Source organism: Pristiophorus japonicus, chromosome 23, assembly GCF_044704955.1.
Source record: "Pristiophorus japonicus isolate sPriJap1 chromosome 23, sPriJap1.hap1, whole genome shotgun sequence".
NCBI classification, from domain to species: domain Eukaryota; kingdom Metazoa; phylum Chordata; class Chondrichthyes; family Pristiophoridae; genus Pristiophorus; species Pristiophorus japonicus.
This window is the reverse complement of record NC_091999.1, coordinates 14,621,356-14,644,007: the sequence shown is the minus strand read 5'-3', so window position 1 is coordinate 14,644,007 and position 22,652 is coordinate 14,621,356. Positions and strand designations below refer to the sequence as shown.

Here is a 22,652-nt window from a genome sequence, read left to right as displayed (position 1 = left end):
ATTTTAATGGCTTTTCCTGAATGTGTCCCATGCCAAATGCCAGGATATTGGATCAGGCCCACCCTAGAAAATGAGTTTGACACCCTGAGGTAGACAATGTCAACCGGATTCCCCCATCCACAACCTGACAACTTCTTTACAAACTCAAGCTAGTTTGTAAGCCATGACCTTGTTTTCCCGAATCCATGTTCAGTATCTCTAATGGCCCCTTCACTTTCCCCATGATGGAAAACAGCATCTCTCAGGATCCCTTCAAGCACCTTCCCAGTGATCGAGGTCACGTTGATGGGCCTTCAGTTCCCGAGCTCTGACTTGTGCACAATTGAAAAATGGGGACTACATGTGCTACCTTCCAATCTCAGGGAACAACCCATGAATCTACTGAACTGTTGGCGATATGGGCAAAAGGCTGGCAGAGCACCCATCCCATCTCTTTTAGCACCCTTGGGTAGATATCATCCGCACCTTACACTGTCAAGATTAACATGCACGGGTTGCTGTCAGTGAAGAGAGATGAGAAAGACCAAAGTGCCATTTGCCCCTCTCAGTATGACCCTGAAGGACTGTGTCCATTTTGAAGTTCTTCTCCCATATGATCCTCCCCCCAGCTTGTCCTCTCTGAGCTCCAGCCAGGTGATGCTAAACACTCGGGTGGGAAAGAGAAAAATCTACAGCAATGTGTTGAAAGTAACACGAATTTATTTGTCGACATCCCAAATATTAATCTCCAGTCCAGTTACAGGAGTTTTCATCAGCGGAAACAAACTCCAACTGTCAGAATGAACATGGTTCAGTCGGGTTGTGATTAACAGCAGCAATAACAGCATAATCCAACCCCTACAATCATTTGTGAACTCGCTGGTGCCTCAACAGTTGGGATGACGGAGTGAATCTTTTCCCACACTCAGAGCAGTTGAACGGCCTCTCCCCAGTGTGAATTCGCTGGTGCCTCAACAGATGGGATGACCGAGTGAATCCCTTCCCACACTCAGAGCAGGCGAATGGCCTCTCCCCAGTGTGAGCTCGCTCGTGCCTCAACAGGTGCGATGACTAGATGAATCCCTTCCCGCACTCAGAGCAGGTGAACGGCCTCTCCCCGGTGTGAATTCGCTGATGTATCAGCAGGTTGTTTGACTGAGTGAATCCCTCCTGACACTCGGAGCAGATGAACGGCTTCTCCCCAGTGTGAACTCGCTGGTGTGTTTCCAGCTGGGACGGGTAGTTGAAACGTTTCCCTCAGTCCCCACATTTACACAGTTTCTCCCCAGTGTGACTGCGCTTGTGTCTCTCCAGGTTGGATGATCGGCTGAAGCCTTGTCCACACACAGAGCATGTGTACAATTTCTCCCCCTTTGCATCCATAGTTGCATTATGATAATCCATTCCCGATGAATCGAGTGACTTCGTCAGATGTTAATGTGATGTTTGGTTTAAGCCTCCGGTCAATAAATCCTCCCCTTTTAATACCCTGTAAAGTGAATTTCAGTCAAGAAAAAGGGTGGATGAGAGAGAACCCACAAAAATACAAAGGCACTTTGAGAAATTGAGCTTAATGAACTTGGTAATTTGTGGGGCCAGCACTAGAAATAGTAACCATGAAAACTGCCAGTTTGTGGTAAAACCCAACTGGTTTATCAATGTCCTTCAGGAAAGGGAACCCACCTCCATTGACAGCCCCACATGGGGAATTGTTGGTCCCACTGGGCGCAGAAATACTGGGGGTGAAACCCAGCACCTTTTCCTCCATCTCCACTCCAGCTCAAACAGATGCAACAAACAGACACACACAGGAGGCCAGGTATCCAAAGCGCCTTTCTAACATTTACAGCATAGTTGAGAGGCGATTTATTCTAAATTGCCCGAGATTTGTAGAATTGAGATTCTAGATTTTACATAAGAACATAAGAACATGAGAATTAGGAACAGGAGTAGGCCATGTAGCCCCTCGAGCCTGCTCCGCCATTCAATAAGATCATGGCTAATCCGGCCATGGACTCAGTTCCACTTACCCGCCCTCTCCCCATAACCCTTAATTCCCATATTGGTTAAAAATCTATCTATCTGTGACTTGAACACATTCAATGAGCTAGCCTCAACTGCTTCCTTGGGCAGAGAATTCCACAGATTCACAACCCTCTGGGAGAAGAAATTCCTTCTCAACTCGGTTTTAAGTTGGCTCCCCCGTATTTTGAGGCTGTGCCCCCTAGTTCTAGTCTCCCCTACCAGTGAAAACAACCTATCTGCCTCTATCTTGTCTATCCCTTTCATGAGTTTAAATGTTTCTATAGGATCACCCCTCTTCATTCTGAACTCCAACGAGTAAAGACCCAGTCTACTCAATCTATCATCATAAGGTAACCCCCTCATCTCCGGAATCAGCCTAGTGAATCGTCTCTGTAACCCCTGCAAAGCCAGTATATCCTTCCTTAAGTAAGGTGACCAAAACTGCACGCAGTACTCCAGGTGTGGCCTTACCAATACCCTATACAGTTGCAGCAGGACCTCCCTGCTTTTGTACTCCATCCCTCTCGCAATGAAGGCCAACATTTCATTCGCCTTCCTGATTACCTGCTGCACCTGCAAACTAACTTTTTGGGATTCATGCACAACGACCCCCAGGACCCTCTGCACCTCAGCATGTTGTAATTTCTCCCCATTCAAATAATATTCACCTTTACTGTTTTTTTCCCCAAGGTGGATGACCTCACACTTTCCGACATTGTATTCCATCTGCCAAACATTTGCCCATTCGCTTAACCTATCCAAATCTCTGCAGCCTCTCTGAGTCCTCTACACAACCCGCTTTCCCACTAATCTTAGTGTCATCTGCAAATTTTGTAACACTACACTCTGTTCCCTCTTCCAGGTCATCTATGTATATTGTAAGCAGTTGTGGTCCCAGCACCGATCCCTGTGGCACACCACTAACCACCGATTTCCAACCGGAAAAGGACCCATTTATCCCGACTCTCTGCTTTCTGTTCGCCAGCCAATTCTCTATCCATGCTAATACATTTCCTCTGACTCCGCGTACCTCTATCTTCTGCAGTAACCTTTTGTGTGGCACCTTATCGAATGCCTTTTGGAAATCTAAATACACCACATCCATCGGTACACCTCTATCCACCATGCTCGTTATATCCTCAAAGAATCCCAGTAAATCAGTTAAGCATGATTTCCCCTTCATGAATCCATGCTGCGTCTGCTTGATTGCACTATTCCTATCTAGATGTCACGCTATTTCTTCCTGAATGATTTTGCTTTGTACCGGAATCCAGGTCAGCGATTGGAGCATGGGCAGGACCATCGGAACGGCCCAGGTACAGCAGGCGATGCAGCAAGCAGCAGAGGAGTGGTGAGGTCGGGGTGGAGTAGCGCCGGGAGATCGGGCCTGAGAGATTGTGGCCCACAAGAGGCGAGAATTCTGGGCTGAGAGATTGGGGCCAAGGAGAGGCAAGAGTTCAGAATGGAGAGATTGGGGCCAAGGAGAGGCAAGAGTTCGGAATGGAGAGATTGGGGCCAAGGAGAGGCGAGAGTTTGGGGAGGAGAGATTGGGGCCAAGGAGAGGCCAGAGTTCAGGGCGGAGAGTTTGGGTCCCACGAGAGGCGAGAGATCGGGGCAGAGAGATTGGGGCCCACAAGAGGCGAGAGTTCGGGGCTGAGAGATTGGGGCCAAGGAGAGGCGACAGTTCGGGGAGGAGAGATTGGGGCCAAGGAGAGGCTAGAGTTCAGGGCGGAGAGATTGGGGCCCACAAGCGGTGAGAGTTCTGGGCGGCGAGATTAGGCCCCATGAGAGGCGAGACTTCGGGCGGAGAGATTGGGGCCCACGAAAGGCGAGAGTTCGGGGTGGAGAGATTGGGCCCCACGAGAGATGAGAGTTTGGGGCGGAGAGATTGGTGCCACAAGAGGTGCGAGTTCGGGGCCCGGAATAGGCAAGGTTCCAGGGACAGCATGGGCCAGACCACACTGCGATCTATGGGCAGTACAAGTATGTGCACCAGGTCTGTGCAGCAGAGCTTGGTCTCCAGTCGTCTTGGTTAACTTTTGCCACTGGACCAAGACCTCACTCGGTTCAGCCCGTGTGGTGGCTTGTGTGCAACGGTTACCCACGTTAAAAGAATCCACACACAAGCATCTTCCACACTTTAATCTGCAGTTCGGGACCTGGAATATCAGGTCTCATAGTGAAACATCTGTGAACTCATCCGTTTTGGTGTGGAAGCGGGTCATCATCGATTCAAGGGACTGCCTAATTCTATACTGTACAGGAGGCCAGGGAGTGACTTCCGCATTCAGCGCCCACCCTGATAGGGAGCGGCTGGGAATTGCTGGACATGCTGTATAAACTCAAGTAGTTGTTTTCGTGGTGTGGGGGAGGCACTGCCCCCGGGGTTTGTTGGTGCCGGGCCCGGAGGCTTTGACACGCAGGCTGAGAGCCGCATTGGGTGTTGCCCAGGACCTGAGAGCCACACTCGGTGTTGCCAGGGGCCTGAGAGCCACTCTCAGTGTTGACCGGGGCCTGAGAGCCGCACTCAGTGATGCATGGGGCCTGGTGCATGGGGCCTGGGAGCCACACTCGGTGCTGCCCGGGACTGAGAGTCACACTCGGTGTTGCCTGGCGCCTGAGAGCCACACTTGGTGATGTTGATGCCGTGCTCACTCCAATCAGTCCCCGGGAGCTTCTCCGCACAGGGGCGTGCTCTCCAGGGACCAGGCCTACCCACGTTGCCCTCCTGCTGATGGAGATAGGGCGTATTCCGACGGGCGGAGCACTCTGGGTAAGATCATCCGCCACTGTCATGGAGAGAACGCACAGGAGACCATGCAGCCGGCTCTTTGGTGGAGCTGTTCAATGAGTCTCACTCCTCTGCTCTTTACCCATTGCTTGGTATATTTTTCCCAGCAAGTATTTATCCAATTCCCTTTTAAAAGTTACAATTCAATCTGCTTCCACCACCCTTTCAGACAGTGCAATCTGGATCATAACAATTCGCTGAGTAACAAATGATCCCACTTCTCACCTCTCGTTATTTTGCCAATCATCGGAAGTCTGACTCCTTTGGTTACCTACCCTAATGCCACTGGAAATACTTTCTCCATATTTACTCTATCTAAATCGTTCATAATTTTGTACATCTCCATCAAATCTCCTTTTACCATTTCCTGCTCTCTGGAGAAAACTTCACCAGGCTCTCCACATCACGGAAGTCCCATCTCCCTGGCACCATTCCTTCTGCGCCTTCTCTAAAAGCTTGCCATCATTACGAAAGTTTGGAGCCCAAACTTGAACACAATTCTCCAGCTGAGGCCTAACCAGTGTTTTATAAAGGTTTAGCAAATTAAACATCAAATGCTAATATTTCTCTGATGGGGTTTAAAGGACGAGGTCCATCTGGTCAGTTGGATGTGTCAATGAGACTGTAAACCTAAAGAAGTGCATTTAGAGTGGAGAGCCAGGACATGCCGTGTAACCGGGCGCAAACACTCCTGCACAGCCCACACATCACTTGTTTCCCATTTGGCATGAAAGTAATGTGTTAATTGCAACAATTCATTTGATTTGATTTCAAATAGTTTAGGATAGAAATTGAATCATGTTTCTATGATTTTTCCCCAACTCAGATTCAAGGCCTCAATTTTTCTCTTCATCTGTGTGCAGTCACAGGTTTCCAAACCTGAGACTGTACATTGGGATTCCAATCCTGGGACTGTACATGGGATTTCTAACCCTGGGAGATTACTTGGGCATTCTAACACTGGGAGAGTAAATGGGGATTCTAACCCTGGGACCATATATGGGGGTTCTAACCCAGGCACTGTAAATGGGGATTCCAACCCTGGGACTGTACAAGGGGATTTTATCCCTGGGCGAGTATGTGGGCATTCTAACCCTGGGAGAGTACATGGGGAATCTAACCCTGGGACTGTACATGGTGATTCTAATGCTGGCATTGTATATGGGGATTCTGACACTGCAAATGTACAGAGGGATTCTAACCCTGGGACGGTACATGGGGATTCTGACCCTGGGACTGTACATGGCGATTCTGACCCTGGGACTGTACATGGCGTCCAGGCATTCGGGCCCCCTTCAGAGATGACTGAGCCTCTACTTCCCCGCAGTGCACCAGGTGTGGTCTAGCCAGGGCTTTGTGCAGCTGCAGAGGGATGGCAGCACCCATGGAACAGTACGAAGGCAGGTAGCTTACTACTGACTTTCATTTTAAACTTTTAATCAACTTGGAAAACTTTTAAAACTTCAAGAGAAACTTTTAAACAATTTGGGGAAACTTTTAAAACCTCTGGAGAAAATTTTAAATAACTTGGGAAACCTTTTTTAAAACTCCGGGAGAAACTTTTAAAACTTCTGAAGAAACTTTTAAACAACGTGGAGAAAGCTTTAAGAATAATTTTCTTTTAAAAATGTTTTATTAAGCAATTGAATACTGTACCCCAATCTAAATACAAAAAAGTTTGGTGTGTTTTATTAGCATCATTTTCAGCCATTTGAAACCAGGTTACTCATGACGATGCCCAGCAAGCAGGTGTGCCTCCGACCCGGCGACCGCGACATCACCGGCCCCTCCTGCGGCGGGCCTACATCCCTCGAGCAGCGGGTTTTCATCTGTCCAGCAGCGGGCCTACATGTCTCTCCTCGTCGACGGCTGGACCTCCCCTTCCCCACTGGTGGCCTGGCTATGATTCTTTCACCCTCCTACTCCTTGCTGACCTCCCACTTGGAACTTCAGCAGACAACTGACTTCCTAATGCCTGCCCCCAACCAAGCCTAGGACCACTTACCAACGAGGGTGCTACTCAGCACCGAGCTTGCAGCCAACATTTCGCCTTAGGCAATTAGGCTCATACAGAAGTGCCTGGTCTCCAGTCGTCTTGGATCCCTTGCCACTGGACCAAGACCTTGCTCAGCTATGCCACCCCACGTTAAAAGAACTCACACACAGGCATCTTCCACTCCCGTTAACATGACGTTCTGGACCTGAAACGTTAGGACTCCCATTGGACAACTCCAACAGCAACAGGCCAGAATGCCGCACCACCATAGTTGCCCAGGAACTTAGAAGCTTTGACATCGACATCGCCACCCTAAGCGAGATCCGGCAGGCAGGGGAAGACCAGCTCAAGGAACAAGATGGAGGTTACACCTTTTTCTGGAAAAGGAAAGCAGAGGAAGAACGCCACCTTCATAAAGTCGGCTTCGCCATCAAAATGAGCTGGTCGACAGCCGCAAAGACACCCGCTTGACGCTACAACTCACCCTATCCCGGAACCAATGCGCCACAGTCATCGGTGCGTATGCCCCAACACTGGATGCAATGGATGTGACCAAAGAGGGTTTTTATTCCAACCTCGAAACATCCCTGTCCTGTGTCCACGCAGGTGACAAACTGATCCTCCTAGGTGACTTCAATGCCAGGGTCGGCAAAGACACAGCACTCTGGGGAGGGGTGATTGGCAGTGAGGGGGTAGGGAAAGCCAACTCCAGCAGTATCCTACTCCTGACAAAATATCTAGAACATGAACTTCTCATCACCAACACCTTGTTCCGCCAGAGGGAAAAATACAAGGCATCGTGGCAACACCCTTGCTCCAAACGCTGGCACCTGCTCGACTATGTCTTCGTCCGAGCCAGGGATCGCAAGGGTGTGCGCATCACCCGCGTCATGACAGGAGTTGACGACTGTTGGCCGGACGACCGCCTGATCCATCATCGACATTAACTACAAAGTGGAGGGGACAGCAGAAGCAGTGCCGCAAGAAGGTCAATGCTGGGGCACTTAAAAACCCAGCTAAGAGAGCCCTATACAGTCAACGCTTCACAGCTAACCTGACATGCCTTGATGACGCTGAGATGCTGAATGCCCACAGTGCTTGGTCTGCCCTCCAGGCCTCATAACCAGTGCCTGTGAAGAGACACTTGGTCATTCAACCAGAACACACGAAGACTGGTTTGATGAGAATGATCAGAGATGCAAGAATTTATATTTCTGAGGCTCAAGCAACAACCCAACTCAGGAGCAGTAAAGCAACACTACAGGCGGCTCAAAGCTGAGGTCCAACAAAAAAACCTGGCACCTAAAGAACAGGTGGTGGATGGAGAAAGCACAGGAGATACAATAACTGGCCAACAGCCATGATGTGCGAGGATTCTTTATATCAGTCAAGGCCACCTACGGTCCAAACTCCCAAGGCCCCACCCCACTGCCGGCCAAGAATGGGGAAACACTCATCAAGGACACCGAGGTTGTCAAGGCCCGCTGGAAGGAGCACTTCGAAGATCTCCTCAATCGAGATTCTGACTTTGACTCGAGTATTCTCGACTCCATCCCACAGCATGCGTCCCGCCCCCACTTCCGTGAAACACCAACGTTGCATGAGGTAGGAAAAGCCATAAGACAGCTCAAGAACAACAAGGCTACGAGAGCGGATGGAATCCCTACTGAGGCGCTAAAGCATGGCGGAGATGTGCTGTTGGCACGAATACATGACCTCATCTCTCTCATCTGGAGGGAGGAGAGCATGACGGGAGATCACAGAGATGCAGTGATCGTGACCATCTTTAAAAAAGGGGGGCAAGTCCAACTGCAGCAACTGCAGAGGAATCTCCCTGCTAATCAGCCACTGGGAAAGTTTTTGCTCGAGTCCTCTTCAACCGTCTTCTCCCTGTGGCCGAGGAGCTCCTCTTGGAGTCACAGTGTCCCACGGGGCACAACAGACATGATTTTTGCAGCGCGACAGCTGCAGGAAAAATGCAGGGACCAGCGCCAGCCGTGATACATGGGTTTTTTCAACCTTACAAAGGGATTTGACACTGTGAACGATGAGGCTCTATGGAGCATCCTCCTCCATTTTGGATGCCCTCAAAAATGTGTCAACATCCTTTGCCTGCTCCATGATGACATGCAGGTGATAATCCTTACCAATGGATCCATTACAGACCCAATCCACATCCGGACCAGGGTCAAACAGGGCTGCGTCATTGCTCCCACCCTCTTCTCAATCTTCCTCGTTGCCATGCTCTACCTCACAGTCAACAAATTCCCTGCTGGAGTGGAACAAAACTACAGAACCAGCAGGAAGCTGTTTAATCTTTGCCGCTTCCGGGACAAAGTCCAAAATAACCCCAACCTCTGTCGTTGAGCTACAGTACGTGGACAACGCCTGTGTCTGCGCACATTCTGAGGCTGAACTCCAGGATATAGTCGACGTATTTACTGAGGAACACGAAAGCATGGGCCTTACGCTAAATATCCATAAGACAAAGATCCTCCACCAGCCAGTACTCGACGTACAACACTGCCACCCAGTTATCAAGATCCATGGCGCAGCCCTCGACAACATGGACCATTTCCCATACCTCGGGAGCGTCTTATCAACAAAGCAGACATTCATGAGGAGATTCAACACCACCTCCAGTGCGGCAGTGCAGCCTTCAGCCGGCGGAGGAAAAGAGTGCTCAAAGACCAGGCCCTCAAAGCTACCATCAAGCTCATGGTCTACAGGACTGTAGTAATACCCACCATCCTGAATGGCTCAGAGGCACGGACCATGTACAGTAGACACCTCAAGTCGTTGGAGATATATCACCAATGATGTCTCCACAAGATCCTACAAATCCCCTGGAATGACAGGCGCACCAACATCAGTGTGCTTGTCTAGGCTAACATCCCCAGCATTGAAGCACTGACCACATTCGATCAGCTCCGCTGGGCAGGCCACACAGTTTGCATGCCAGACATGAGACTCCCGAAGCAAGTGCTCTATGTGGAGGTCCTTCATGGCAAACGAGCCAAACGTGGGCAGCGGAAACGTTATAAGGACACCCTCAAAGCCTCCCTGATAAAGTGCGACATCCCCACTGACACCTGGGAGTCCCTGGCCAAAGACCGCCCTAAGTGGAGGAAGTGAATCCGGGAGGGCGCTGAGCACCTCGAGTCTCAATGCAGAGAGCATGCAGAAATCAAGCGCAGGCAGCGGAAAGAGCGTGCGGCAAATCAGTCCCACCCACCCCTTCCCTCAACGACTATCTGTCCCACCTGTGACAGAATCTGTGGCTCTCGTATTCGACTGTACAGCCGCCAATAAACTCAGTTCAGGAGTGGAAGCAAGTCTTCCTCGATTCCGAGGGACTGCCTATGATAATGATGAGATGGGGATTCTAACCCTGGGACTGAACATGGGGATTCTAACCCAAGGAGTGAATATTTCTGGGCCTTCTCTGTTATAATTATGTAGGACTTAAACCATAAGGTCGGTACTAAGCATCGCCTTTAGGGGAGATGGTGAGAAATTCGAGGTGTGGAGAGTGAGAATAAAATATATGAAACACTCCTTACCCACTGGGACCCGGTTGGAAACAGACACTCTCATCGCTCACTTTGTTCCTGCGAGTCACCGAATCAAGCTGGCCGAGCGCCGAACCCGCCTTCCTGCACGAAGATGGCCGCCGTTAGCCTGGGCCTGTCACCGGGAGAAAGCCCCAAAACTGCAACCGCCGATATGCCGGTTATTATTCCGGGCTTGCGGCGGGCACCGGTGCTTTATGAAGCCTACCACGCGACCGGCTGGTCCATTGCTCCCCTTCAGCCGCTAAAATGGAGCGCTTCTGCGGAGATTATGTTGCCCGTTTCTCCTTCGCCACTACATTCGCCGCGCATGCTCTAAAACCAGCCACGACGCGCGCCTGCGCACTGAACTCCTGTAGTTTGGGATCGGTACCTTCTCGCCCGTGGTGCATACTGGGTAAATAACCCGCCATTTAAAAGCTGCATTGGTAAAAAGAACAGGATATACTGGGATTGCATTGGGCATTGAACGATATTCATTCTGGCAGATATTGTTTGTTTCTGCTGATCTTAATAACCCCTATACCTGAGCTGGGGATTAATGTTCTATATAAATATTGAATAAATCAGCTTGGTTCAAACACAGTGTGTCGAATGTTCGATTTCTCCATAATAATATCTACTTAATGTTCTGTTACCGACTTTTCCTTTTTGGGACTTTTCTTACTGTAGATTATTTCACTTCTCACCCAGTTCATCTTTTATGACATCAAATCCCAAGGTTGTTCTGTTTGAGTATACGGCTTGTGGGTGTCATAAACTGAACCGGAGTGTCTCACGTGACACTCATATGACGTTCCTTTCAACCAACTTTTGAAAGAACTTTGATGCTTTAGACTTGAAATCTATTATTTTGTACATTGTTTAGCGATTTTTGAATGTGGTTAATATATGTAATAGTCTTTGAAATGTGTGATCTTTGTAACTGTCTTTGCTGATTTTGAAAGTTTTGTTGATATAATTTCTTGTTACTAACATAGCTTGCAGAATTTCTTGCATCAAGATAATTGTTTAAATATTTCCATTATCGGGTCTTTAGCTCCTCCACTGATCCCTGTGAACAACCTTTGGTTCGGGATTGGGTTTGGGTACGGGTTTAGGGTTTAGTGGTTGTGGTTATTTGTTAGGATTGGGGTTAGTGGTTGGGATCGTCAGTAGGATATTAGGCACCTTGGAATCCCTGGCCAAAGACCAGCGTAAGTGGAGGAAGAGCATCCAGGAGGGTGCTGAACTCCTCGAGTCTCATCGCCGAGAGCATGCAGAAAACAAGCGAAGGTAGCGGAAGGAGCATCTGGCAAAGCAGACTCCTCACCCAGACTTTCCATCAACGACTGTCTGTCCCACCAGTGACAGTGACTATAATTCCCATATTGCACTGTACAATCACCTGAGAACTCACTTTTAGAGTGGAAGCAATTCTTCCTCAATTTCGAGGGATTGTCTATGATGTTGATGATGATGCTTAGGAGATAGTAATTCTCTGAACACCTCGAGTCTCAACGCCGAGAGCATGCAGAAATCAAGTGCAGGCAGCAGAAAGAGGGTATAAAAACCAGTCCCACCCACCCGTTCCCTCAACGACTATCTGTCCCATCTGTGACAAATCAGTGGCTCTCGTATCGGACTGTTCAGCCACCAAAGAACTCACTACAGGAGTGGAAGCAAGTCTTCCTTGATTCCGAGGAACTGCCAATGATGATGAGTAATTAACTTAGAAATCATTATTGACAATATAAGTGTCACTGGACTTGCGCTTTTCCATTTCATGCCTTTAACCTCATGCAGACGAGTCACAAAACTGCCTCACAAACTGTTCATTCAAAGAACCTTCTATCCTGCAAGCCTCATTTCCTCCCTCCTTCCACATCTCTACAAATCTCACCGAACATTTAATTAGTGACATTAGATTTTGGTATTTTGGAACAAGAACAGACGGATACATTTGCTGCGCTGGTTACATTAAATTATCAGCCTGTCTGAAAAGTGCTTCTGACAATAACCTATTACAAAATTGAAAAAAATAGAGAAGCAAATTATAATTTAAATGGAGAAAAATTGCAAAGTGCTGCAATACAGAGGGAGTTGGGGGTCCTTGTGCATGAAACACAAAACGTTAGTATGCAGGTACAGCAAGTAAACAGAAAGGCAAATGGAATGATGACCTTTATTGCAAGGGGGATGGATTATAAAAGCTGAGAAGTCCTGCTACAACTGCACAACGTATTGGTGATTCCAAACCAAGAGTACTGCATACAGTTTTCATCTCCGTATTTAAGGAGGAATATGCTTGCATTGGAGGCCGTTCAGAGAAAGTTCACTTGGTTGATTCCAGTGATGAGGTGATTGACTTATGAAGATAGGTTGAGTAGGTTGGGCCTATACTCATTGGAGTTCAGAAGAATGAGAGGTGATCTTATTGAAAAATATAGGATAATGAGGAAGCTCGACAATGTGCTTGCAGAGAGGATATTTCCATTCACAGGGGAAACTAAAACTAGGGGGCAGTCTCAGAATAATGGGCCGCCAATTTAAAACTGAGATGAGGAGGTATTTCTTCTCTCAGAGGGATGTAAATCTGTGGAATTCTCTGCCCCAGAGAGCTGTGGAGGCTCGGTCATTGAATATATTTAAGGCGGAGATACATTGATTTTTCAGCAATAAGGGAATAAAGGGTTATGGGGAACGGGCAGGAAAGTGGAGCTGAGTCCATGATCACATCGGCCATGAGACCGACGCCTGTTGATACTTCTTATGTTCCTGTACCAGGCCCCACCAGTCACCATGTGATTCCACCGTGATATCTTCATCCATTACTCACCTTTTGCCCTCACTCGAGGTGGTTTCACCATCATGACCATTGCCCACACTAAGACTCTCTAAGTCCCGAATGGTGCACAAACGCCAGCATGGACTTTTATTCTGAATGGCCCATTTGTGTGCCGTATATCCTATGTAATTTTGTAGTCTCAGTGTAAGTGGTCCCTGGAATTGGTGCCTCAGGGTAAGTGGTCCCTAGATTTGGTGCCTCAGTGTAACTGGTCCAAGGATCTCGTGTCGCAGTGCAAGTGGTCCCTGGATTTGGTGTGTCAGTGTAAGTGATCCCTGGATTTGGTGTCACAATGCGAGTAGCTTTTGGATTTGTTGTCACTGGGACTGAGTGCAAACCCGCAGCCCAGCATTGCATTCAGCACAGAATGATCCCACTCAATCAATTCCCAATTAACACGGTCCACATTAATTCAACAGAAACAACCCAGTGCCCACAAGTAACTGCTGCCCCGCATTTAACTTCAGTGAAACACGCAATTCTAAACATTTTAAAATAAAAATGAACCACATCATAGCACAACAGAGGTGATTAATTTCAGTAAATCCCCCTCACTCATACACCTCCTTCACCCCGGCTCGTCAACTCCTTCTCTAAATACAACTCCTCACCCCAGCTCCTCTTTCACCCATACAATTTCATTTTTACCATCACTTACAGCAGTGATCCACACTGGAGGTAAATCTCAGGAGCTTCTGTGTGACGGTGCGATGATCACTGGACAATAAAGCGCAGAGACGGCGGGAAGGGGGGGTGGGGGCGCTGCTCATTATCCTCGATGTGATTTAATCCGCTTTCCCACTGATTACTGCAGACAGACATGGTCACCTTGGTAACAGAATGGTCAGTGTGACGTCACTTTTTGAACAAGAGCACACAAGACAATGTGTTATCAATAAATGGTAAAGTTATTAAACACCCCGCAATTGCATTGTAAACAAAATGGAAATAAATTGTTGGAAAATAATTGATGAAGATAATTATTTATCTCTGTGCAATTGACTAGCAAACATTAAGAGTGTCGTGTTTTGTTTACACACACACATAAATTTTTATATATATAGCAAAGACTCTGTGTGTCCCCTTGTCAATTGTTCTGCTCAACCCGACCATGTTTACGATATGGATTTTAGGATCCTGCGGTCAGGATATAAAGAGACCGTACGCTGTTCCTCCTCCCACTACCTGGGTGAATGGGGCAGATATTTAAAGGACAGGGACTCCCCTTTCTCTGCTTCTTTATAGTTAAAGGGACAGTCCAGTTTATCTTGGGGTGTCAGAGGACTTCAGTAACCAAGCTCCCATTGACAGTCGCTCCCTTCTGTACTGTGCAGTGATTGTAAAGCTGTCCATTTCAGTGACTTGAGCATTTCTAAAATGTCTCACTGATTTTGATGATCCAATTGTATAATTTGGAAAGAGTCCAGAATTGTGCAGTGTGACGAAGATTTCATTTTAAGGTGGAGTAAAATTTGTTTCAAAATATTCTGTTCTAACCCTTCCCCAACACCCCAAATTTTAGAACATTACAATACTGACTGGGAAGGTCCCAAGTTCAATCCTTGATCTGGGCTGTTGGTTGACCTCAGCCAAGGCAGCAGTTCAGGGGTTATAATTGTCCTCAGTACCATTGGGCTAAATAAGAGTGAAAATCAGCCACTGCCTCTGCTCTTCAGACCGATCAAGTGACGTCAACTGGGAAGTGTGTTGATGTCATCTGAGGACAGGATTTGAGGCTGTGATGCTTACCACAGTGGGAATCCTGCTGGCACTCACCGTGTCGACTGACGGTGAGGCACGAGAGGTTTTTAATATCTGTGGAATTACACCCAGCCAGATTCAGCACTTTCTGGAGATAATACATCTCAGGCGATGAAAGGAATGTTGATTTTAGAGAGTGAGGATGGAGGGGAGAGTCGTGAATAAGTAATTTACAGCTTAGGGGGGGAGAGGAGAGGACAGGATGTTCTGTAGAATCTGGAATAGTGTGTTCTGAATTTCAATCCTTTACTTAAAGTAACAACGTTTGTAACCACCATTTGCAGGGTATTAGAAGAGGAGGATCTGCAGCTGGGAAACTCAAACCGGACATCACGTCAAGATTTGACAGATTCCCTAGATTGATCAGGATCACCTTATCATCAGCCTTTGTAAAAACACCAATCAGAGCGGGGAGAAACAGGACACATGTTCTGTGTGTGAATGTACCTTCAACCAATCGTTCAGCCTGGGAGACTCGTGCGCCCACCTGACTCAACACTGTAAATGTGGGAACAGTGGGAATGGATGCTGTTGCACGTGGAAAGTGATTCAGTCGCTCATCTCACCAATTGACATTCGAGGCGTTAGATAACAGACTTTCTCCTGTGAATATAAGCTAGGTTATTAGGCTGTGTTGTGTTTACTTATTCATCGAGTTGATTCTAAACCTTTGCCAATTATTTGATGTGATTGGTTTAGAGAGAGATGCTGTGGGGTGTTGTGTAAAAATATTTCCGAGACTGTATAATATATAAAGAGAGGTTTATTAAATCGGAGACAAAGCTGTGGGAGAAGTGTTAGATACCCCTGTCTCAGAACCAGCTTCTCAATTTGATATCTCCAGCGAGGTTTTTTATCTTACAAATTACGTCACTTTACATCACGTGCTTTAGCACTTGTCCTTAAGTCCAATCATCGCATTACAAGGTTTACAAAGCTTTTCATACAATTACTGTCCAAGGCTGAGCTCTTGATATGAACCAGCCTCGCATTGTGACAGGAATTATATACAGCCAAGAGGACTAGTTCCCTTTTTATCAACAAAAAAACAAGTGGCAGGCTTTTTGGCACCGGTATAGACAAACATGCCCCCATTTATCTCTCCAGTCGTTCATTATCTCACTTTCCTATCTCCATAACTCAAGGTCAGCATACCTTGAAGTCTTACTGTGTTTTTTTGCATAAAGCATATTGCATCAGTATTGTCCCTTACAAAATTCATTCAAGGGGAAAATAAAAACAAATGTTTGGTCCCGTATACTAGTCAAGTATATGTCCAAAATTCCGCTCCAACATTACTCCCCCTTTTGGTCCTGGAGGATTTTCACGAAATCCAGATGACCACAATGATAGTAGCATGGTTTCATATATTCGTCCTTTGGGGCATGTTACTTCCCTGATGTTCCATATGTCCACCTTGCCTGTAGCTCTAGGCTACCATTCAAAGATAGTGGTCGGTGTCAACGTCGTCTGTTTCTTCATCCTTGGTGTCTTCAGTTATTTCCATCAGCTGTGCTGCTGCTTCTTCGGCGATTACACTGGCTACTGGCATCAGTCGGGCCATCATAACTTTACAGCAGATATTAAAACACCCGATAATCAGACAGCAAGTAATTATTATTACAACCAGAATAATTACTCCATGCATAAGATAGGACCCCCAGGATTCCCCTAACAGCCAGTCAAACCAGCCAAATCCTCCTGCTGTCGTGGATAACTTATTTACCTCCCTTCTTATGTGATCAGCGAGGTTGGTTATGTTTTCTGAATTATCGGGAATGTAAGTGCAACATACAGTTCCAATTAAGGCACATGTACCCCCACTTTGTGCTAGTATCTAGGGCCATTCGGTTCTGGAGTACCATTGTGCGTATGGCTAACATTTCAGCCGTTATGCCCTCCATTGCTTCAGCAGTGTCGTTAACTATCTGTTCCAGTACCCTCTCTAGGTTACGTAATTCATCCATGGTGCGTCCTATTCCGAATGGAAGCATCATGCCCCCAAATAGCCTCTCTCCTGGGGTAAGAGCTCGACCTGGTGTCTGTACTTCTGCTAAAGTATGTACCCGTCTGACAAAGGGGACCACGTATCCCAAATAACAGGACCCCCTCCAGTTCTGTGGCAACCAGGGGTAGGCCTTGTGCCCACACACAAAATAAGTGCCATTGTATGCTGTTAGATTCGATCCCAATCTCTCTCTCTCAGCCCCCGTCGCCACCTAATCTTAGGGTCCCAGTCCTGGCTACTTGTCTGATTCTTCAAACCCTCCATTTCAAGGAACCCCTAGTTTATTGTTTCGCTGTCTGTTATGTTCCACCTGATGAGGTTAAAGTATTGCGTACAATTGCTATATCCTGCTCAAAACCTGTTTCCTCACCAGTCAGGGTTCTAGTGAAACAAATGCCTTCCAACTCGAGGTGTTGTTCAAAACCATGAACGGGGGTCGTACCGACATATTGTATTCTGGCTGGTACCATCCGTTAATGCATCCAAAAGGTAACCCCCCCATCTCCACGTTTCTTTTTTACCCACTCCATTACTTCCGAAATGTTAAGGGAGATTGACCTCAAAGGGATGCCTCCTTTGCTATGTATGGGGATGTGCGAACATACCCAGCAACTAGAAAAGTTCCCATTTTGCGCATAAACATAAGACATGTACAAAAAGGTATTCACATGTAACTCTCATTTCGGTCTAGCTAGCAGGCCAGACCAAACACGAACTATGATAATCGCACCGATCGCAATATATAGTTTCATCTTATTACTCTATAATTAACAAATAGTCAAAGGCAAAATGGCCATATGGCTTGCTTGAAGAATCTCTCGCTGTCAATCTGTAAATAGACAAACAACAACAACTAATGTGTGTGCTAAACGGTTGGTTCAAAACCCTTAAGCTGGGTCCAATGCTTCCATTGTCCGTTCCCTTTAACATCGATGCAGTCACCAGTGTCCCCTCTGATTATAACCTCATATGGTCCTATCCATTTTGGGGCAAACCCCAGTTTTCCCGGGAGGACCCTTACCATAATGCGACTTCCCACCAACGGGACATCAGGGAGCTTTGTAAGCTCTGCTTCTGCGTCTCTTTCTTCTTGATTGTCCCTAACTAATTTACGCATCCCTTTTAATTGAGTACTTGGTTCCAAAACATACCGTTTTATTTTGTCTTTTAATGGGCCTACATCGGCCCCACCTATTATGATGTTCTCTGGTAATTGCATCGCCCTTCCTATCATTAGTTCATAAGGGGTTAATCCGGTTGTCCGGTTTGTCGTGGCTCTTAACTTCATCAAAATAATGGATAATACTTCCGTCTACGTTTTTCCTGACGTTTGCATGGCCTTTGCCAGGGCGTTCTTAAGGGTATGGTTCATGCGCTCTACCATCCCAGAACTCTACGGGTGGTAGGGGATGTGGAATTTTTGTTTTATGCCCATCAGCTGGCATATTGTTTTTACAATCTTCCTGGTGAAGTGGGTGCCTTGGTCAGAATATCCTTACCACTGTTGAGGCAGTGCAATCACGTGTGGGGAAAGCTTCCACCCACCGGGTAAATTGATCTATAATCACTGGGCAATACCTTTTTACCATGGGATGGGGGCAAAGGACCTGTGAAATCAATTTGTACGTGTTCCCATGGCCCCCATGGACGGGGCTGGTGTCCCAGTTTAATTTTAATGGGCCGGCCTGGATTATATTGTGCGCATGTAATGCATCGATAGCAATGTTTGGTGATATCTCTCACCATCCCTTTCCACCACCAATCTCTCCCAAGACTCCCGGTCATGGCCTCTCATCCTGAATGAGACAGGCCATGATGCAACTCCAATAAGGTATTCTGTATGCATTCAGGCGCCATTACCTTGTCGTTTCGTCTCCAAACGTTATCCTTCCCTTGCGTTGCGCCCTGTTTTGTCCACATACCTATTTCCTCCTCAGAAGTGTCCTGGTGTAGTTTCTCAATACTTATCTGTTCGTCTCGGGCCCCAGCGGCACTGACTTAATTTTAATCATTTAAAATCATTATCAATGGAGAGTGTTTTTTACCTCTTCAAATTCTTTTTTTTTTCCAATTAAACCAATATCTTTTTCACAGCTGATATCAACTGGTATTTAGTAAGTTATGTCTTTATCCATCGCAAACACCGTTTTTTTTTCCAGATCCTAATTAGTGCATTACGTCTTTTTTTTTTAGATCACCTTTCTTCAAATTAGGTTTTGTATTTAAAATCATCAGACAATCGAAGACACTTTTTCTTTCCAATCGTTCAATTTGTTTATTTTCAAAGTTGCGTCTTTATCTTTTTCTTTTCTAAACTGCTAAAGCTTACTGTTTTAGCCTTTTTCAAAAGTCCCTTTTACACCTTCACAGATAGCTCACCACTCGCCCAGGAGTTTGACCTGATCCCTGAAGGTATTTCTAGATTTAAAACTTTTTTTTTTACTGAGCTAGAAGCTTTTGTGTCAAGGTTTTACACAAAGGAAAATGGGAGCGTTTTAAAAGTCATTCTTTATCTCATTCCTCGATTAAATTTATGTCTTTCAACCCAATTGCATGTTTTCTTTCGACAAGTAAGTGAGCGTGTCAAATAAATTCTTTTTTTTTACTACCGGGACTATGTATTTTTTATCTTTTATTCAACGAACCTGTCCTTTGTGCATTTCCTAGCTCTGTAACTTTTCATCCGAATATATCCACACCTGCGTTTCTAACTTAAAATGTAATACCATTAGGTTCACACTTTCTTAAACTTCCCATATACAGGACAACACTACGAAGGGTTAAAAAAAACTTTCACTCTGTTTGGAAAAGGTGGGTGGAGCTAAAACAGTCAGCCATTCCATACCTTCCCAAACAGGCTTTTCATTCATTCCGCAGTCAAAATCACTCAAGTATTCTCATTCAAAATAGACATTCACAAAAGTCTCTCTTCATTCAACAAAGCTTAAGTCTGGCCAGTTCTATTTTTGGATCCATATGTCACTTAAGATAGTCACTATCAGCTTTCTTATGGCATTATGTAATTACGCAAGTTACAATTAATGATAGGAATTAATTAATGACACGGGCAGCCCGCGTTTTACATTTCCTTCCTTACCTTCCATGTTCGCCAGTCTCGGACGTTTCCCTTTGTTTCTGTAATACTCACGGCCACGACTACTCTTTGGAGACCCTTTGTCTTTGCAACAAAGCTAGCGTGTTTCCTTACCACCGGAGTTTCGGCTCTAGGATGGAGTGATCAGCTCCCTTCTGCACCAACCTTATTTACTAAAGTGACAACTCAAACTGGTTAGTCAGCCTCCTCCTGCTATCTACTTACTCGTATCTTATGCACTATCCCGTCGTGCTCGTACACCTCTCTCTCAGTCTCTAACACCAGATTCCAGATACTGTCTTAAGTGATCACGTCTGATCGGACATTATCCTGTTTGTGACGCCATTTTGTTGTGGAAAAATATTTCCGAGACTGTATAATATATAAAGAGAGGTTTATTAAATCGGAGACAAAGCTTTGGGAGAAGTGTTTCCGACCCCTGTCTCTGAACCAGCTTCTCAATTTGATATCTCCAGTGAGGTTTTTTATCTTACAAATTACGTCACTTTACATCACGTGCTTTAGCACTAGTCCTTACGTCCAATCATCGCATTACAAGGTTTACAAAGCTTTTCATACAATTACTGTCCAAGGCTGAGCTCTTAATATAAACCAGCCTCGCATTGTGACAGGAATTATATACATCCAAGAGGACTAGTTCCCCTTTTATCAAAAAAAAAACAAGTGGCAGGCTTTTTGGCACCGGTACAGACAAACATACCCCCACTTATCTCTCCAGTTGTTCATTATCTCACTTTCCTATCTCCATAACTCAAGGCCAGCATACCTTGAAGTCTAACTGTGTTTTTTTATATAAAACATAATACATCAGTATTGTCCCTTACAAAATTCAGTCAAGGGGAAAATAAAAACAAATGTTTGGTCCCGTATACTAGTCAAGTATATGTCCAAAAATCCGCTCCAACAGGGGCACACACTCAGTCCAGTATCTGAAAGTGATTAAGAGACGGGGTTTTGTGTTTAGTGATCCCGGGCGTGTTTCTGACACATTTGCTCGATACCAAGGCAAGGAGAGGTACTCTGGAAGGTAAGAGGAACTGGGACTTGTCCCTGAGAGTAACCAAAGATATGAGACTGAAATAATGTAAAGTTAGAAAGTAGAAAATGCACAAAATGGTGCAGTCGGTAACAGGAAATAACTTAGTCCCCTCTTATCTTGGAGACATCAAATATCGACACACTCTGTTATTTAAAATATCAAATTATTAAACTCCAGCCCAGTTATAGGGGTTATTTACATCAGCAAAAACAAATTCCAACCAACACAAGAAACAAGATTCAGTCAGGAAGCCATTAACACCAGCAATAACAGCAGAATCTAACCCCTGCAGTCACTTGTGAACTCGCTGGTGTGTCAGCAGGTTGGATGACTGAGTGAATCACTTCCCACACTCAGAGCAGGTGAACGTCCTCTCCCCAATATGACTGTGATGATGCATTTCCAGTTTACAAGGTTGGGTTCAATTCTGCACCCGCGGCCCAATAAGGTGAATCGGGTTGGCCCAGAGTCACCAGGCAACAATCAGCACAAGAAGACTCCCTTTCAGGGGCCACTGACCTGGTCACAAACATGTGGTCCAATCAAACTGACAGACAACCTGAAGCCCCGCCCACCTATTGTCCCTGCTGAAAAAGCCACGCATGCGCCGCGAGACCCGCCCAGACCAAGATGGCAGCCGCTGAGCCTGCTCACCCCGCTCTGACCAAGATGATGGCCGCTGAACCCGCTACCCAGGACGCTCATTGACCGTGCCTGTAACCGGTGGGTAAACACGGGTTCTGCAGGCTGTGATTCGGGGCCTGGGGACGAGTCCGGGTGTGTGTGAAGCGGATGGTGCGGAGTGTTGTCTCTCAGGCCTGGGCCCGCACTCGGGCTGTGTGACCCCTCTCACTCCCCGGGTTTATTAACCCAGGAAACTATTGGTTCTGCACTTTGATTGACAAGCGGCAAGCCCCGCCCCCTCCTGGCCTGAATCATTCCATGCAGGTGGTGCAGAGAAATAGGATTTGAGTAAGGCACTTCGGCTGGGGGAGGGATACATTGGGACTGGGGTAAGGCACTTCAGCTGGGGAAGGCAGACACTGGGACTGGGGTAAGGCACTTCAACTAGGGCAGGCATGCACTGGGACTGGGTTAAGGGACTCCACCTGGGGGAGTGATACACTGGCACTGGGGTAAGGCACTTCAACTGGGGGAGGCATACACTGGGACTGGTGTAAGGCACTCCAACTGTGGGAGGCTTGCACTGGGACTGGGGTAAGGCACTTTAACTGGGGGAGGGATACACTGGGACTGGGGTAAGGCACTTCGGCTGAGGAGGGATAGACTGGGACAGGGGTAAGGCACTTCAACTGTGGGAGGGATGCACTTGGACTGGAACAAGGCACTTCAACTGGGGGAGGCATACACTGGGACTGGGGTAAGGCACTTCAACAGAGGGAGGGTTACACTGGGACTGAGGTAAGGCACTAGAGCTGGGGGAGGCATATACTGGTACTGGGGTAAGGCACTTCAACAGTGGGAGGGTTACACTGGGACTGAGGTAAGGCACTACGGCTGGGGGAGGCATATACTGGG

At 46.8% G+C, this 22,652-nt stretch overlaps 1 protein-coding gene and 1 pseudogene across 1 annotated transcript in view; one reads left to right on the top strand and one right to left on the bottom strand.

The window, feature by feature from the left end:
* The window catches only part of LOC139235632 (zinc finger protein 239-like), a 786,713-nt gene that overhangs the window by 239,117 nt on the left and 524,944 nt on the right, over nt 1–22,652 (top strand). The gene's annotated exons all lie outside the window — the stretch shown is intronic.
* The window catches only part of LOC139235400 (zinc finger protein 229-like), a 37,537-nt pseudogene that overhangs the window by 5,696 nt on the left and 9,189 nt on the right, over nt 1–22,652 (bottom strand).